The sequence below is a fragment of the Ischnura elegans genome, chromosome 2, assembly GCF_921293095.1.
Source record: "Ischnura elegans chromosome 2, ioIscEleg1.1, whole genome shotgun sequence".
NCBI classification, from domain to species: Eukaryota; Metazoa; Arthropoda; class Insecta; order Odonata; family Coenagrionidae; genus Ischnura; species Ischnura elegans.
Window position 1 is genome coordinate 55,072,500 of NC_060247.1, and position 13,025 is coordinate 55,085,524.

The 13,025-nt window shown below is 38.4% G+C and overlaps 1 protein-coding gene across 1 annotated transcript in view; it reads left to right on the forward strand.

Annotated features, from left to right (window-relative positions):
• Positions 1-4,167: 4,167 nt before the first annotated feature.
• LOC124153757 (carcinine transporter) overlaps positions 4,168-13,025 on the forward strand; it is a 48,230-nt gene continuing 39,372 nt past the window's right edge. Inside the window, exon 1 of the mRNA XM_046527109.1 lies at positions 4,168-5,490. The gene's annotated coding sequence lies outside the window, so the exon portion shown is untranslated. The remainder of the gene's footprint in view (positions 5,491-13,025) is intronic.

The following is a 13,025-nucleotide window of genomic DNA, read 5'->3' on the forward strand; positions in this document are numbered from 1 at the left end:
ATTGTTGAGATTACGCAGAGTAGACACTTGGAGGAAAACACTCCAACTTCCGAATGGGACGTTAAGCCTTAGCCTTTTATTTAGAGCAGGATTATGTAGACGCCGAGTTTCTTTCCAATGACGCACATGTCCTGAGCAGTCGGTCGTGTCCTCCAAATACCATTCCATGTGGAATGTTTATTCCCATGTTCGTAAATTTATAGGAACGGTAACACAATCTCTTGCCTTGAATGTCCTAGCACTAAGGTTTCTTAAAACTCGCCTTTACGGGTCAACTTGCGGTCAATATAGTCAGGCACCGCAAAAATATTTTCATGAATTTTTTGTGGCAGTAAACTTTGCACAAAATTTTTCCATCATTTTTTAATATATTTTTTATTTACATAAATTTTATCATTCTACATCGTTGTTCACATTCTCACATTACCAAAAATAAGAAAATGGGAGACTTAAATGATTTTATTGGTGACAAAGAACCTTTTGGTCATGCATGAATCCGAAATAATTACACAACGGCAACAAAATTCGAAGAGAAAAGCTATATCAATTTATGAATTAAAAAATTAAAATTTTCATTTCACAAAAAACTCATCAGTCATCGAAAAAGAGACGACAATTTTTAATGTTGCCATTCGCACTTGCAAAAATTCTTGTTAATCTTGTCAGTGTTTGTTTACCATAAATGCATCATTCCATTAGAGTTAATGAAAAACATATCAGCTCAGGCAAAGGAAAAATTCAAAAAAGTGGACCAATCGTTCGAGGAGCGTAATTTAAGCAACGGATTGTGGAATCCATTAATTTTTAAGAGTAAGGATAATTAGAGGGCAGGTGACGTTCACTACTTTGGTTCCCACATTCCTCGAGCGTCTCAATGGTAAGTATCGTATTATTGAGTCACATGACTCGCATACGATCATCAGCGAATGGTAAAATATTGCTGAGCCTTTGAGTACCATTCATTAAAATCATTCAAGGGAAACTCAGTGGTGCGGATCGGGTTGGTTTAGTGGCAATAGTGTTGGCTTCCCACTCCATGGGGTCGGGTTGGAACCACGGCGGTGGTAGAAGACAAATTTCAGAGATGTCCGATCCCTGCTTGAGTTTTGTGTGTAGGATATTTAAAGAGATACTCTCCGTCCGTCGGATGGGACGCTAAGCCGTGGTCCCCTAGGCGCCTTTGGTTAAGATCAGGCTAATGCAGACGCCGGATTTCACTCCACCCTTCCTTCCATACCCTCCTCGCCTCCTCCAAATGCCATTCCGTGCCAGCTCAGTGACCTTTCATTGGTATGCAAAGTTCAAAATATTTTAATATATTAAATTTCATTTTTATATGCGAGTTATTTTTCCTCTAGTGCTCTCCGATGCGTAAATTTCCCTAGTCACGTGGTATGCATTACGGGTGTTCGTGTTTACCGAAGAGAGAACCAACTACCTGACCCCTACTTTTATCCTTACTGTAAGCCTGTATCTCTACCAACTAACCTCAGCAGTTCGTGCGTTCTTTAATACTCTAGAGTGAGCGTAAATATTTAATTATCCACCCGAGGAACATTGAATGCGACCCACGCATTAGTCGTAAAAAAAGAAGTGCTGGATTTACATCTTCAACCACTTTCTCCAATGATCGCTAATGGTATGAACCTCTCGTCCTATTTTCTCATTCGATTCCCTCCAAATAAGTGGACAAATCTAGCTCATCGAGTACTTGTAGTATTACAAAAACTACAATTAACTTAGAGTTATGAATAATGGTCAAGAATCCAAATATGATTTCCGTTCAAGATGAATTTTTTCTAGGAAATATATGTGAATGCGAGACACTGTTAGAACTCACCCTTTGAGTATGTATCCCACATAGGCAATAATATTACTGCAGCTACTATCGCAATTGGTATAATTATGCGGAGGAAGTGGCAAACGTAATGAAAACATTTCGTTTGGGTTTTAACTTGTTCTTAATTTTGTTTGGCTCTTTTATTCCGTATGTAGCAGGAAGGGAAACGTTGGCCATTTTAAATCGAGACGCGGAGAAATCCTAAAATATCTGCTCTATACGTGAAAGGCGAGTAAAAAAGCTTTCATAATCAAGTGATCTGTGTTTGTTCATTGACGCAATCAAGAAAGGGTAGAAAAGGTAGAGATCCGGCTGCTGCATTTTCTGGAACTTTAACCCTCTGTTAGTCGCGTGGCGTCTACCATACGCCAAGCAATTTTATTTTATTTACCGAAATCGTGTTTTTAAAGTTAGGAAACTATCCTTCCTTGTATCTTATTATTTTATGCTTCTGAATTAGTAACCAATATGATTTTATGTTTCGCCCAATTCTGTTACTAATACGAATACTTTGATCCTTTTGGCGTCTAGTAGACGCCACACTACAACTTTAGGTACAATACGTTACATGCTAATTCCTTCGCGATATTCATTGAAAAGTTTTTCAATGCGTTTAAAATAAAAAAAAAAACATTTTTAACAACTATTTTAAGCATTAAATTTGGGGAATATGAACATCTCCATCATTATTATGCATATAACGCGCTGACGCATGAAATTAAACATTATATGAATGATAGTTTGCAGTTAAAGCAATTATTTCTGCTGGCATGTATTTTCTTTAACCATTACTGAGTGGCGTATGTGAGACGCCGCGCGACTAATTGCGTTCCAAAATGTGACCCAAGGGCTGAACAAGACTCCAAAATTCTCTCTGTGCAGCAACCGACTCGATGGAAGGAGTAGTAAACAAATGTCATCCTCTTTCGGCGTATCTCGGAGGGAGGACTTCTAAACTGATTAAAAAAACTCATTTTTAAGTACTTGAATTAAAAAATTTCAATCATAAATATATTTAGAAGAAAAATATTATGATGCATTACTTTTTGGGTGACCCTTGTGCTATAATTGTTGGACCAGTTTCAATACATTTGGCATTATCTTCACCTGAAAATGATACCAAATGTACTGAAATACCGGTTTTAGTACATTTTTACTAATCTATTACATATGTTATTCAGGTGATAATAATACTGAAAAAATACTGAAACCAATCGCGAAATTAAAGTAATTTTTCCAATAACATTCAATTTAATGATACTTCCGGATATGCCGATGCAATCAGCACAGTATCCAATTAGGGATAAATCAATACTAAAAACCCCTCCCACTCTTGTGGAATTTGAACCTATGACTGGAAACCCAACGCTCCAGTTACTACAGCAGCTCGATTCTACCTTTGACCTTCATTAGAAAGCCCCCAAGCCAAGCATTTACTATTTGGGGACGTGGAAAGAACGGATGCTACAAGGGGGGTCTGTGCGTGAGAGAAGGAAAATGGGATGAAGCCATTGGCAGGAGAGGTTGGGACGGAGAAGATTCGGAGGGGTCACGGGGCACGGAGGGGAATATCACGGAGCCACCACGAGCACAATGAAAGCACACAAATGCGGCAGGCGAGGAAAGCGAGGCTTCGAGATTTTTATGTCCGCCGCTAGAACTTTGTTCGCTCCGCGCGCATTAAAATTGGATTTCAAAATCGCTTCTCGCGGTGCTACCAGGCATCTATATCCACTTTTCACGAGGAAATATCAGATCGAAATATGTAATTAGGCCAATAAGTTGAATATACAAACTGCAAATTTAACGCACGCGAGTCAATTGTCAACTAAAAAAGACCTCATCCACCACGGTTAATGGCACAAGTGGCACTGAACGAGATACAGGATCCGCCGAATAAAATGCGTGCGAAACGGCAACAGGTATAACGCTTTGCCGCCATGTTTTCGGGCCTAATTATCCACTATTCGCGAGGAAATACACGGCAGTAATGCATAACTGGGCCAATAAATCGTATACACCACACATTTAACGCATGCGAGACTATTATCAACTAAAACAGATCCACTTCGGTTAACGGCGGAAGTCACACTGAACGAGATACAGCTGCCTAGTGGCACCGCCGAATAAAATGCGCGCGAAACGCAACCGATATGTAATGCTTAACCGCCATGTTCTTGGGCCTCCTTTAATGGAGTCCCCTTGTTTTTATGCTTGCCCGCGTACGCGCCACGGTTGCAGATGAGGTCGGAAGAGGAAGGCTCTCGTCCTGACGGGCGGTGGACTAGCGATGAACCAAGTGGACCCCAGCGGCCAGCCGCCGGGCATAAGGATGTGATTCTCACTGCGGCAAGGGGGAGGGGAGCTTGCCGAGGGTCAGGTGGCTCTGAGAGTATCGTGGGAGCTTCGTGAAGGCGGGACCGTGGCCTCTTGGGGTGCCACCGCGATGCTGCGCGCGACGTGTTTAATTAGGCTCGATAAGGAGAGATAAAGTGTCAGTAGTGGGGGTAATTGCGTGGGGGCAGAATGGGAAAAGGGACTCTCCTCGGGGTGGGACGAAAGAGGAAAAAGGTGGGAGAGATAGCGAGCAAAGACTCGGGGTCGGGAAGAATCGAAAAAGTGCAGACGCGATAAGGGAGGACGGAGATGACTAGGTTCCCACCCAGGAGATCGCCGGGAGATGCCGAGGATGTCAATCGGCGGAGAAGATAGGGAAGGACCAGGGATTCAGGACAAGACCTTGCGTCAGTGACGGAAAAACACCTCACTTGCGTTGTACATAAGGAAAAGCCACACCGATATACTGCTTGAGACTTCTAACCGAGCCAAAAAGACACAATTTAAAGTGGATATTTCGTGAGAGCAGTGGGATAAGTGAAAAAAAAATCCAAGACCATACGGAAAACTGTGGCCTCTTCATTTCAGGACAAAAATTACTCACAAGGTACCAGGGAAAATTTTAGAAACGTGAAATAGGCGAGGGAATACCTGATAAATTGAGGAAGACAAATATATATACATGGTCCAAAGTCAACGGTGGAATTCATTGGGAGACTATTATTGTCTTATAACTCTTGGACAAGGCAATCACGACGGTGACCACCAAGAGAAATTAATCTGCGGTAGAGAAAAATTAAGTTTTCTTGGAAAGCATAGACATTCTTATGTGAGAAGTCAGGATAAATTATTAGAAGCACCACTTGGATGCGCTATCTTTTGAAGAAGACGTCATATATAAGATCGATTGCGACACAGCCGTGAACATTAGATCCAGAAGTGCGGAGGAGCACTGAAGGGGTGGATTGTGGTAAATGGCCTGTGCGGTCATCTCGTACGTCGAGGGAGCGGAAAACAGTGCTCAGGAGGACTTGGTGGTCGATTGGAAGCCACGTCCCGGAGCGTTGTAATCTACTTCGAAGCGAGCGTCCTCGGCGCCCTTCTTGACGTTTTTTCGCTTCGCCGACCAACGCCGCACCACTTCGTCGCGATGAGATGAGACGCGAGGACGCAATCGGATCGGACCCGCGTGCGGGACGAGGATTCTGCCGCTCCCCGCATCCAGGAGCCCGAGAGGGGACGGCCGCACCAACCAAATAAAAGAGGCCCGCCTTCGAACGTCGACCGGGACTGAGAATTCTCCACCGGAGAAGGTGAGTTAATACGACCGATGCAACTGTTTTCCATTTAAATTCCTCAACACGGACAAAAGCAAGGATAATAGCGTCTGAACTTCATCGGTCCTGGCGTACTGTATACAACTTTTACTTATATTTTCGTATTATTGGCAATGAATAATTTAATGTGTTGTCATCGAAACCTCACCATGATTTCTTTAAAACAACAAATTTATATTTTGTATCGCTGATATGATATATTTTGTCAGAATGATATTTTATTTCAGAGCAGAGTAAGATGTATGTTTCCGTTTCTTTGCTCTTTTAGGTTATACTAGAGTATCATAAACATTCGTTCATTCATTTATGCAACGAAGCTTGACTTTTTTACTGCTTGGCTAAGTGGTATGTCTTTATTGCAACTTGTTCAGTGCTTCCTGACAGATGAAAGCTTCATACAGAAGCACATAAATCGTTTATGTTGTTTTTTAACATCTAATTGACGAGAAAACATGAAATTCAGACAAAAAATAGCGGCATGTGCTCCGGGACTGAGGAGTTTAATCACGCCAATTATAAGGGGTTACGAGGAAAACTTTTATAAGCCACTGCTCTCTACAATACTATTTCCATGCAACACGAAATAGGCCGAAAAGCAGAAGTACAAAACACAAGATTTATGAAGATTGAAAGGTACACAACACGACTCGGACGCTACAGGGAAAAGCTCAATTCAAAAAAGGAGCATATTATTCATATGGCACTCTGCGAGAACCACAAGTTGAGCCAGATTATCCATCCCATCATGGTCCTTCGTATTAAAAGTTTTACTCTAAGAACTGTACCATAACGATGAATGTAAAATTATAATTCATATGAGCATTTTAATCAATGCATCTAATGTTTGAAAATACGGCAGTTGTATGTCTCGATTCTATTTCTAAAGCTTTGTGTAAGCCATGGGAGAACTGCTTTACTATGAATAATTTGAAGGCAAGAGATACACTTCGCTTGGGTCAAGCGAGCTGAATTATCAAATGATGAGCACGTATGTGGCTGACAGTTCAATTCCCACGTAGAAAATTTGACTCTTTTCTATGAATTGGACATTGAGACACCGACCCTTTGCCGCCTTCAGCCAAGAATAAGCTTATATCCACTCTCTTCATTTCCTAAAGCCCTATCAGATATTTAGTCATTTATCCACTCGGAGAAAAACAAAAATTCGAGTTTAGTTGAAAATGAATTGAGAGAGACATATTATGAACGAATGACCCATAAATAAATGGAATCTTTTCGTGTTTAAAAATACGAAACAATGATTAAGAGTATTTTATCTATGAGTAGTCTTGAGTATTTACTCTCAGAAATATCATAGAACCTCACAGAAGTCAGCCTCAAAAACCTCACAAATTTCCAAAAAAAGCAATAGGAATAGTTGGTTGTCAATATTTTGCAAATAAACAAAGATAAATTTGAAATGTTTTTCATAGATCTCTTTCATTTTTGTCGAACAGTGCAGCTATTTCTATCAACGAAGAGCAGTTCGATTTTTCAATATTTGATAAAGGTAGAGGTGTAGCAGAAACTATGTTGAAAAGAGGTCATTACTATATGTTGAACTTCTGTTTCTAGCTGCCGAAGAAAATCGTAATTGCAATTTGACAAATCGAAGTGTGCTATTTAGCGACTTGAAATTTATAATCTGCCGGTGGTAACAATGCATTGAATCATTTAATAAACTCAAACCATTAACACTTTGAAGTGTAAAAAACCCCAATTTTGTGCGGACCATTTTACGAGCGCACCAACCTGAGGCGACAAGAGTAAGCATAAAGGAAAAATTGAAGATGAAGCTCTAAAAACTTTTTAAAGTACTATAACACAATTATTTTAATACACACCTTTATTTCTAACTTTTTGACGCTTGTTTTTGGATATTGTACCATCAGCAACGATCGTTAGCCGATAGAAAATATTTTACTCTGAGGAATGGTGGAAAAATATAAGGAGGGGATATTATGGAATACCTTACCTTCTAAACCTCCTTTATATATATATATCTGGTGAATTCACGATCTTCTAAAACCTGAGACCTAAGTTCAAAAACCTACGTCTCAAACGACGGTCCTATACCTAGTAGTGGCGCAGCGAGGGGGGGTTTTGGGGGTTAAACCCCCCCCCCCCCAGAGCTCAGAGAAATGCTTAAGTTTAATCCATTTTACTTAATTTGATTGATACAGTAGATTCCGGTCAATTGGGACATATCGGGACTTGTGCACTTTGCCCCAATTAAGCGGCTGCCCCAATTAGGCGAACGCTCTTGTATATGGGCATAAAAACTTTGAAATGGTAGAAAGAAGACTAAAGAATGTTTATAATGGAACATAAGTTTATTAAACTATTAATTTGATTAATAAATCAGCGAGTTTACTTGATTTATTATCATTTTTAAGAATTATAACAATTTAGTAAAAAATATTGTCACAGCCTCGGGCGACACTGAATGTGTCTTTTACTAAGTCCTATTAAAGAAAAGTTCTATCCTCCTGCGTATAGTATAACAACAAGAACTTTAAAAGTAGGGCAAGAATAGGAACATTTGTGGAAAATAAGAGTAAATCGAAGGATGAAAATATAAAAAAATAGTATTCTGAAAACAAAAAAAATTAATTTCGTCGCGATTATAGAGTCTATGTCGCCGACTCATGGCCCAATAAAGCGGCATGCTGACCCAATTAAGCGGAGAATACTCTGGGATATTCCTCTATTATTTCTGTTCTTCAAGATCTGCCCCAATTAAGCGGTTGCCCCAAGTAACCGGTGGACCCATTAAACGGAATCTACTGTATTACTAAGAGAATAGTGTAAGTATTAATAAAATATCCCTCAGAAAGCCGTAAAACTCACCATTTTGAACCATTTATCTTAAAATTCCGCAATTTATTAATATCGCACCTACCGCTTATCTTGGTGGGTATTCCACACCCCCAAACACCCCGGTATCAGTTACACCTAAACCCCCTAACCCCCCAGCCTTAATTCCTAGCTGCGCCCCTGATACCTAGAACCATGCATTCAATAATTTAATCTTAAGCCTGGTTTCCATGGGTGAGGGTGCGGCTCATCTAGGCTAAGCCACAGACTGGTGCATTTCAAACACAAAAAGCACGGGGTCAATTCCATTCATGAACCACCTCGTACTGAAGAGATTTACATTCGGGGACGTTAACAGACTTCGCCGATATTAGGACCCGGAACCATGAAAACACCTGATCAAATCTCCAACTCCCAGGGCAACACGCTTTCCCATCCAAATCCATTAGATAAATAGAAGGGCACGCTTCGTTCAAAAATAATTCCGACTTGTAGTCATTTCTAATTGTGCAATGGCGAAAAATAATGCTCATTTTTGATTTTTTGGCGAAATTACATGGATTCATAAAAGAAAGGTTGAAATAAAATTGCTTCTGAGTCAATAATCGAATACATTTGTCAAAGCCTTTTTATTAAGAGCCTAAGTCCGCAAATTCGGCCGCAAGGGCAAGTAGCTAACCTCAAATCAGTTCTAGTTTAGAGCTATAGGAGGTTCTATGAAATGGCAGTGAAACAACGTAAATATATCACATAAGGAGATCATCTCCTTTTTAGGTTAACGTAAAGCTTTAAAACTGGAGAATTTACTGCTAATGATTGTAAGAATATTTCAATGAGGTTCATGGCAGAGGTTGAAGAATAAAGTTCGCGGCGAGCAGTGCCGCAAGTCGTTGAGAAAGTCAGAGCTCACGATAAAATTCGAGCAATAAATTATTTTTTCCTTCCTGATAGTTCATCTCAAAGTTTTTCCAATTTTTGCAAAGTCATAAAATTTATTATTGGCATGCCCACTGAAATGATAAAAAAATTTAAGATTTTAGAAAGGTCCTAATAATGTGTATCTTTTTCACCAATGTAGTGTTTATGATCTTGGAGTATAGGTCATGATAAATAAAATACACATTTCGCCAACGTTTCGGAGATTTATTCTCCTTCCTCAGGGCTCTGTGATTGAAAAGTTTCGTTACTAAGTTACGTTTTCGTTAGCCTAGTAACGAAACTTTTCAATCACAGAGCCCTGAGGAAGGAGAATAAATCTCCGAAACGTTGGCGAAATGTGTATTTTATTTATCATGACCTATACTCCAAGATCATAAACACTACATTGTTGTAATAATAAGGAAGGTCAGGAGAAGAAACTTTATTCATCTTTTTCACCAAGAAATTATACAAAATAATTTAGTTCCTGGTTCATATTGAAGAATAAGAGGTCAAAATTGTTATCATCTGTAGTAGTGGGTTAAGTATTGTCGGAATCTCCCAATCATACGATGAACTGTCGACGCTCTCTGAATTGGATGTTAATTGAATCAAAGTGAGAAAATGATGTTAGTCTGTGTATCTCAGCCGAAAAAAACTCTATTAGAGAACTGTTATATCACATGATTTTATGCAGAGAAATTCAATTTAAATGCAAAAAGCTTGAGATATGAATGGAATCTTTCATATATCCCTCATTAATTACAAAACGACGCCAATGAAACAATGATGATTCAAATATAACGCTCACAAATTAATGTGAATTCTGTGAGAAATCCATAAAGGTTCTCTAAGAATAAATTTCATTCATGCCAAAGTTAATGTATCACTCACTCAGATTTTCAATCAGTAGCTTTATTGTGTTTGATGAGGATAGATGTAGAGCCCAGACTAAGCCGCAGGTGCCACAGAGATAATATTAACAGCTAAATATTTCAAAATTCAGTTCCTTGGTAGTTACCCTGTTGCACTTACCCACAAAATGTGCTGACTGCACAACACGTTTAAACTCGTAGACCCATCTTCAGGTCTTGCACCTGATGTGACCAAGCAACAGATTTTCTAATTTTCCCGAAATAAAGCCGGAATCCGTCGGTAATATTTATTTTTTACCCGTAAAACGTACTCCCTTCTATAGAAAAAGTGCGAAAATTTTATAGGTATGGGATAGGGTACAAGCTCGGCATCAACCTTTGTACTATTAGATACTCACAAGGAGAACTTGACTGGGCCATAAACTTCTCGAGATGATAGGTAGATGATAACTGTTATGGTGGGTCTTAGGAGAATATTAGTCCATTGTTCCTGGAAAACACACGTCTACCTCGGTAAAATTCATTTTGACTCCATGTTGCGACATTTGTGATGCTGGGAAATTGGTCTGTCGACACATCTTCAGTCAATGCCGTTTTGCATTGGTTGTTTAAAACGGAAGTCGTTTATAATTGAAGTGAAACTTTTTCTTCTTTGATACATTCTGAAGTGCTGCCATTAATTCAAATTCCATTACAGGCAACATGTTGCCAAAATTGCAGGCATATATGACAAGAGAAGTTTTGATACCATGCACAGAATGGAGGAGAAAAGGTTAAGAAATAGAGTTAATGAGTTATAACAAAATGATTTTTTTATTAGTAGCATGCTATTTTTTTAATCTTAAGCAACTTCTAAAAATTGCCTTTTTGATTTTCTCCCTGTTTACGCAATATAATAAGAGTGGGGATTCAACAGCAATCTTTACTTCCGCACGGTGGTATCAAAGTAAAATTTACCGAAGCCGTAGCCTTTATCCCTCCTTAATGTGGAACTGAAAGATTTGCAATAAATCTTACTTTACTATTTCCATTCAATTTTAGAGGCATTAATTTCCCAAGTTTATGGCGCTAAGTCAAATGGAAATTGCACACTTCGACTTCAATCACTTCTCAACAGGTACACAGTGCTAGGTAAAGGCTCGGAGATAATGTGCTTTGGCAATAACAAGGTCAGAGTAACGTTTAGATTCGGAAAGACGAAACGTTTCACCGGAAAAAATCAACTGCCGTCTAAGCGCGTTGAATCAACTTCGGGCTTTCGACTTCATCGTACAACCATGTAATGAAGGTCAACCCGGAGTGCCATAAAGAGAATTATCTCGAGTTGTTAGTTGCCTCGATCTTCCCGAGGACAGGCGAAGGCAATTCAAACGGTGCTTACACGTACATATAATGATGATTAGCATAGATAAGTTAGGCCTCTACGTTGGAAGAAGAAGGGTTGGCATCTGTTTGAGCAAACAGATTTCATCTCACTCACTTGGCTCACGATAAAATATGATATTGCGTCCCATAGCGTCCATCAATTTTAATATTAAAATAACCAATGAATTCTACTTCAATGGTTATTTGGACACTCAAAAAGACAAAGGGATTTATATTTACCCTAAAATATGATTTTAAATTATATAACGATTGAAAACAAACCAATGTGGTATCAATTCTATGCCTTAGAATCCTACAAAATCGATTTGTTTTTGACCAATTTTGAAAAATAAATGTTTCTTGCTTCACCGCCAATAATTATTTTCTTCTGTTGTCTTTTTAAGGATTAGTGCTTATCAAGCGTTAAGTAGTAGAATTTCAACGCAATGAATTGCAATCCCAATTACGAAATTAATTTTCCCTTGTATAAATATATTTATTTGTGTTACTATTACTTTTGCGATGGACTACATCCTCATTTCAATCAGTAATGATTACTACTATTATTTCATAGTTAATAAAGGCTCACTGCATTTCCTGCCAAATTGATTGTGAGATCAGAATTCTGATATCATTAATTTTTCTCTCTGCTACCAACTATGCCATGATGTCTGTGAATACTAAGATACTTAGCATACACATGTTTTATCAAAATTACAAATAAATTTGTATCTCGAGCCTATTAGAGTCATTAACGCTAAAAAAAAAAAAGGATAAAAAAGAAAAGAAAAAGGTAAAAAAAAGACATGAAAAAGGATAAAAATCAAATAGAAGATTTTTGAAACTGCATGGAGTTTAAAAACAGCAAACTACCAATCAACCATATATTGATTTTGTTTTAGCTCATACGGCTTACCTTCAGTCCCATCATGGTGCTAAATTCTTTATTATTTAATACATGATATTTCGAGAGCTCTAGGGCGATATTGTTGCTTGAATGTGTGTGAGTGACGTATTTGCAAAGGTATGGGCTTGGTAAAATGGTGATTAAAATTTATTTCAAAATTCAGGTAAGCGTTTTAGATATAGATTTCCCCGAAATATTTATTTAGAGGAAATAAATTATCCAATGGCAACTTATTTATGATATTGAAGTCGTTACAAGCCCAATGTTTCGGTAAAAGAGAAGCAATGTACATTCTAGGGTAGGTTGATCTTTTGTTGTACCTATTATATTTACTTGTAAATGGTGAGTATAAGTTATCCCAAATTTTCGATGGTGAATATGCCCAGTATCTACGGAAGGCGGTGGCTAAAGAATATAATATTTTTTTAAATTACTCATTATTCAGATATTTTGTAGAAGTCAAGTATTTTTTTTTTGCGAATTTCATCCTTTGGTGTATTAGTGAGAACTTTGCTCGTGGGCTCTTATGAGATAATAATATAAACGACAAACATTTTCATGCTTAGACATGTGAAGTGAATTAATGAAATACATGTCCCCGGTGAGCCATTTGAAATTAGGATAAAAAG